Source organism: Ahaetulla prasina, chromosome 10 (assembly GCF_028640845.1).
Source record: "Ahaetulla prasina isolate Xishuangbanna chromosome 10, ASM2864084v1, whole genome shotgun sequence".
NCBI lineage: Eukaryota > Metazoa > Chordata > Lepidosauria > Squamata > Colubridae > Ahaetulla > Ahaetulla prasina.
This window is the reverse complement of record NC_080548.1, coordinates 33,909,904-33,916,021: the sequence shown is the minus strand read 5'-3', so window position 1 is coordinate 33,916,021 and position 6,118 is coordinate 33,909,904. Positions and strand designations below refer to the sequence as shown.

At 55.8% G+C, this 6,118-nt stretch overlaps 1 protein-coding gene across 3 annotated transcripts in view; it reads left to right on the top strand.

Annotated features, from left to right (window-relative positions):
• The first annotated feature begins 188 nt into the window (after positions 1 to 188).
• The window catches only part of SIPA1L3 (signal induced proliferation associated 1 like 3), a 35,594-nt gene continuing 29,664 nt past the window's right edge, over positions 189 to 6,118 (top strand). The window contains exons 1-2 of one of the 3 annotated variants that reach the window (XM_058195636.1): positions 5,226 to 5,428; positions 5,808 to 6,015. The gene's annotated coding sequence lies outside the window, so the exon portion shown is untranslated. Of the gene's footprint in view, positions 255 to 5,225; positions 6,016 to 6,118 lie in introns of those variants that run through there. The other 2 variants (XM_058195637.1, XM_058195635.1) reach the window with 2 other exon arrangements.

Below are 6,118 nucleotides of genomic sequence, written 5' to 3'. Positions count from 1 at the left end.
ACCGGGCATCGGCTCGGGCACGGCCGCCGGCGGGGGGGGGGCTGCAGTGCAACGGTTGAAGCGGAGCTGAGCGGCCGGGGGGGGGAGGGGGAAGGAGGGAGGGAGCGCCGCCCTCCCCTCCCCTCCCGCCCCATCGGCGCTGGCGCATTCGGTCCTGGGGGGCGGGGCTCCCGCCGCCCCGCCCCCAGGACCCGCCGCCCGCCCGCCCTCCTTCCGGGTGCTCCGCGCTCGCCGCCGCCGCCGCCGAGCGCCAGGTGAGGCCGCGGGATCTGCGCGCGTGGCGGGAGGGGTCGCTGCAGCCGCCCTGGGAGTCCCCGGCGCGGGGCTGTGGGGTATCTGGGCTCCCTGGCTCCAGCGTCCAAGCGGCGGCGGCCGCCGGCGGGAAGCGGCTCCTGCCCGGAGCTGCCCGGCCGCCATTGTGCTTCGGAAGCCGCAGCTGCAGCGGACCGGGCGGGAGCCGCGTCGACCCCGGCGGGCGCCCCGGGCCGGCCGGGGGAGCGGATGGCGTCCGGGGCCGGCGAGCGCAGGGCCGAGAAGCGCCGGGCCGCCCCCTCCGGGCTCGGGGCCACCTGGCGGCAGGTGTCAGGGCGGCCTCGGGGGCGCTGCTGCCGGGCCGGCAAGGCCGAGCCTAGGCCGCTCCCGAAAGCGCTCCGGCCGCCCCCCGCGTCAGAAGCCGCTGCAGGCCGCCCGGCCGCCCTCCTGTTGCTCCCCTGGCGCGTCGCCGGGAGAGATTGGCAGCCGGCGGTGCCTCCACATAGGGGTGGCCAGGTCGGCCGGGGATGCGGGAAGGCTGTCTCCGCGGGACAGAGAAGGATGGGTGTTGTAGTCTGCGGCTAGTTCCCAGGCCCGTGCTTAGGATTCCCCCCTTGGACCTCTTGGCCGGGGTTTGAGGCTGGACCCGATCCCCTGGGGCAGCTGGAGGCTGCAGCGCCTAAACCGACCCTAACCTCGAGGCGGTGGTCTGAAAGGCTCTCCCGAGCGGCCCTTCCCTCTCTGCCCCAGACCCCGTTTACCGTTTGGGTTACTGCCCTGGCTAGAGAGGCTGCATTTTGTCCCTTTTCTCTGCTAAAGTAACTTTTCAGGAAGGCTGGGAACCTTTGCAGTTAGAAGGCAGCCGCTTCCCATCCTCTTTGGCAGTTCTCAGTCTGGACAGGTAGCCTCCTACGCCCTTTGAGATCCGTGCTGACTCTGTAGCAGGTTGTGGGTGGCAGCTCGTCACAGGGACGCAAGCAAAGTGGCTGCTTCCTGAGATGTGGCTCGGAGTCCTCTCGGGCCACATGCTTTACGAAAGGAGCAGCCAGACGGTTCAGTGGTTTTCTGCTGGCCTTGTGGCAATGGCTCTGAGAAGACTGCAATGCCAAGGATTCCTCCCAGTCCATTCTTGTACACAGAGCAGGTGACTCCCGCGCTCTTCCCAGGTGACACCTGAAAAGTGGGCCTGCCCGCTGGAGAAACCACATGGCGGGACGTCCCTGTTCAGCACAAGCCTGCCCTGATAAAAACAAAGGTGGAGGGAGATTTCTGTTTGACTTCTGTTGACAAAGGCAACAATCGCTCCCTTAAACAAATAGCCACTCCTGGCCATGTTTGTCTTGCCCACATTCTTGCTCAAGCACCTGGAAGTGACCATCCGGAGGCTCTGGGGCACTCTACCCAATGGGGGTGGGTGGGATGGCTGAAAGAGGTCAGGGTCCAAGGAGGCCTGAGCCCTGCATTCCGAAGGGCAAATCCTCCTCTGGAGTCCACCCAGTCTGCAGAGGAAGGGCTTCCGTGGGCCCATGGTCTGTGGGTGGCTTCTGAGATTAGGGTCTCTCTGCCCCTCTCCAGATTCTGTGGCTCTTGCTTCTTGTGGGGCAGGCAGGCACCCTGGAACTTGGAGTGTGTGAGAGAGAGAAAATTTCAGCTCCTTTTGGTCAGTGCTGATGAGAGCCATGGTGGTTGCCCCTGCCTGCCTGGACAGTGTGCCTGTCTGCTGCGCCAGAGACCCTCCTGGTGGCTTTTAGGAAGCAGCTCGGCCTCGTGCCCAGGAGCCTCCATGGGCCTTCAGCTCCTATTCCTTAGGTAGGGCCAAGGCTGGGATAGGAGGATCTGGAGAGGGAGCAGGGCCCCCCTTAGCTTTGGCAGCCCCCCTTTGGTTGCTTGCAGTGAGGGCTAATTTGGTTTTTCTCTGGATGAGGAATGCTTTCGATGAGTGGCACTGAAGATTTGCAAGGAGGTTTTCTAAACCATTTGTGATCTTGTGTTTGTGTATATGTATCAGAGGGGTGGGAGATCCCTCCCCATTCCTTCAGCTAGGGAGGAGTTTGAAGCTGGTATATGAAAAATGCTTGAGTGATTTAAGCTGACAGAAAAGAACTCCTTTTCCCTTTGAAGATAGCAATAGCAATAGCACTTAGACTTATATATTGCTTCACAGTGCTTTACAACCCTCTCTAAGCAGTTTACAGAGTCAGCATCTGGCCCCCAATAATCTGGGTCCTCATTTTATCGACCTCGGAAGGATGGAAGGCTGTCAACCTTGAGCCTGGTGAGATTTGAACTACCAAATTGCAGGCAGCCAGCAGGCAGCAGAAGTAGCAGTGCTGCACTCTCACCAGTGGACCACCCCGGCTCATTGTAGATGGAGAGATGCTGAGAGTCTTAGTCTGGTAAGATCTCCTCCTCCTCCACCTCCTCCTCCTCCTCCTCCACCTCTCCCCCTCTTTCTCCTTCCTCTTTCCGCCTCCTCCCTCCTCTTCCTCCTCCTCCCCCTCTTATTCCTCCTCCTCTCCTCCTTCTCTTCCTCAGGATTACCTAGCCTAGACCTTTATTGTAGACAAAAGTGGGTCCAGTTCTAGATCTGATTGAACCAAGATCAGCTAAGACATCTGTTGACTTTTAAGGATGGGTGAGCACTCTTCAGCCTGCCCTCTTGCAGATTCCCCCGGGGTCTTTACCCACCGTTTGCCTGGCTGCAAAGGCTTTTGTGGGGAAGGTGGCAAGAAACCCTTTTCGGAGCTGAAGTCTACGGGAAATGTGTGGGTGTCGTAAGCTGCCACCGCCTTGGGATTGCCTTGCTCAGTCAGCTGGCGCTGGAGGACAGTTGCATTTGCTTCCAAGAGCTTCACAAGCTGTTTCCAGCTCAGACTTTGGGTTCTTGTGAATCCTACCTTCTGTTCAGGCAAAAATCTTTACAGCAGAATGTAACAAAATTCACAGGGTAATGAATTATGGATGCTAGTCTGGACTGCAAAACAGTAGCCGGGACCCGGGGTGAAATGCTTCCGGTTCGAACTGGATCACCCGATCTGGTAGCGATTGCGGCAGGTGGTTCAGAAAACTGATAGCAAAAATCCTGCCCCCATCCCATACCCAGCTGAGCCGCGCGATCATCAGAGGTTGTTGTTTTTTTACTTTTAAAAGCATTTTTTTCTTTGGCTGAAAAAAGGCTTTTAATAGTAAAAAAAAAAGCCTCTGATGATCGCGCAGCTCAGCTGGGATCATCGGAGCCTTTTAAAAGCATTTTTTACAACCTCTTCAACCAAAGAGGTTGTAGAAAAAATGCTTTTAAAAGTTAAAAAAAAACCTTGGCCATGCCCACCCGGTCACATTACACACACACACACACCCGCCAAGCCACGCCCACAGAACCGATAGTAACAAATTTTACATTTCATCACTGGCCGGGACCTCTCATTTAAAACCCCAAACATAGACATTGATTCAATTTGTTTCAAACATTTTCTGTGCCAGATCACTTGAGGAGACGTTCCTTCTGCCCAGCACAGAGATCTTTGCAGATGGGATGTTATTCAGAACACTGAGTGGTTGGCATGGTCCGACTGGATTTTCCATAATGCAGGCAGTCCTTGGTTAGCAGCCATTCAAAGTTACAACCGTTCCTTGAAGTTGTAGCCGTTACAACATCCTTGCAGTCGTGTGATTTGATTTGGTAGCTGGGTGCCTGTGAGAATTGCAACATTTTGTGTGCACGTGATCGCCATTTGCAGTTTACAGCTTCTGACCAGCAAAATGGGGAAGCTGGCAGGTGCCACCAGTGGCCATCATGTGACTTCACGCTTAATGACTGCATGGGATTCACTTTACAATGGCAACAGGAACAGCTGTCGTAAGTCAATGTGTCTCAGGATGTTGTGCCTCCTGGTCCCAATGACCATCTTAGCCAAGAACAACATGTATCCCCCCCCCACCTGCAAAGCCAGCTCTTTGACTTCCTGTTACTATCCCCACCCCCACCAATACCCCCCCACCCAGTAATCCTCTAACGTGTCTGAGACCTCTTTTGCTCACTGCTGCAGCCAACTAGATTAGGAAGGCCAGCTTAGCTAGAGAAGGCGGAGGGTCCCCTCTCCTCCAGTCAGCTGTCATCCATATGCTGATGGCCGCTGCCAGAGGTCACCTGGGGGAAGCTGGAGCTGTGTCTGAAGGCTGGTGGTGCCTAGATAGAGAGAAACGAATGCTAGCAGGACAGAATTGTGTTACTTCTGCTCTCGATCAACACTGGCTCAGGTGGTGGCTCTATGGGGCTGTGTAGGTATTTAAGCCATTTATATAGTCGCTCCTCTTACATCAAATACTGGGCATCACTGAATCAAGAACGAAAGTGGCTGCTTCCTGAGATGTGGCTCGGAGTCCTCTCGGGCCACATGCTTTACGAAAGGAGCAGCCAGACGGTTCAGTGGTTTTCTGCTGGCCTTGTGGCAATGGCTCTGAGAAGACTGCAATGCCAAGGATTCCTCCCAGTCCATTCTTGTACACAGAGCAGGTGACTCCCGCGCTCTTCCCAGGTGACACCTGAAAAGTGGGCCTGCCCGCTGGAGAAACCACATGGCGGGACGTCCCTGTTCAGCACAAGCCTGCCCTGATAAAAACAAAGGTGGAGGGAGATTTCTGTTTGACTTCTGTTGACAAAGGCAACAATCGCTCCCTTAAACAAATAGCCACTCCTGGCCATGTTTGTCTTGCCCACATTCTTGCTCAAGCACCTGGAAGTGACCATCCGGAGGCTCTGGGGCACTCTACCCAATGGGGGTGGGTGGGATGGCTGAAAGAGGTCAGGGTCCAAGGAGGCCTGAGCCCTGCATTCCGAAGGGCAAATCCTCCTCTGGAGTCCACCCAGTCTGCAGAGGAAGGGCTTCCGTGGGCCCATGGTCTGTGGGTGGCTTCTGAGATTAGGGTCTCTCTGCCTCTCCAGATTCTGTGGCTCTTGCTTCTTGTGGGGCAGGCAGGCACCCTGGAACTTGGAGTGTGTGAGAGAGAGAAAATTTCAGCTCCTTTTGGTCAGTGCTGATGAGAGCCATGGTGGTTGCCCCTGCCTGCCTGGACAGTGTGCCTGTCTGCTGCGCCAGAGACCCTCCTGGTGGCTTTTAGGAAGCAGCTCGGCCTCGTGCCCAGGAGCCTCCATGGGCCTTCAGCTCCTATTCCTTAGGTAGGGCCAAGGCTGGGATAGGAGGATCTGGAGAGGGAGCAGGGCCCCCCTTAGCTTTGGCAGCCCCCCTTTGGTTGCTTGCAGTGAGGGCTAATTTGGTTTTTCTCTGGATGAGGAATGCTTTCGATGAGTGGCACTGAAGATTTGCAAGGAGGTTTTCTAAACCATTTGTGATCTTGTGTTTGTGTATATGTATCAGAGGGGTGGGAGATCCCTCCCCATTCCTTCAGCTAGGGAGGAGTTTGAAGCTGGTATATGAAAAATGCTTGAGTGATTTAAGCTGACAGAAAAGAACTCCTTTTCCCTTTGAAGATAGCAATAGCAATAGCACTTAGACTTATATATTGCTTCACAGTGCTTTACAACCCTCTCTAAGCAGTTTACAGAGTCAGCATCTGGCCCCCAATAATCTGGGTCCTCATTTTATCGACCTCGGAAGGATGGAAGGCTGTCAACCTTGAGCCTGGTGAGATTTGAACTACCAAATTGCAGGCAGCCAGCAGGCAGCAGAAGTAGCAGTGCTGCACTCTCACCAGTGGACCACCCCGGCTCATTGTAGATGGAGAGATGCTGAGAGTCTTAGTCTGGTAAGATCTCCTCCTCCTCCACCTCCTCCTCCTCCTCCTCCTCCTCCTCCTCCTCCTCCTCCACCTCTCCCCCTCTTTCTCCTTCCTCTTTCCGCCTCCTCCC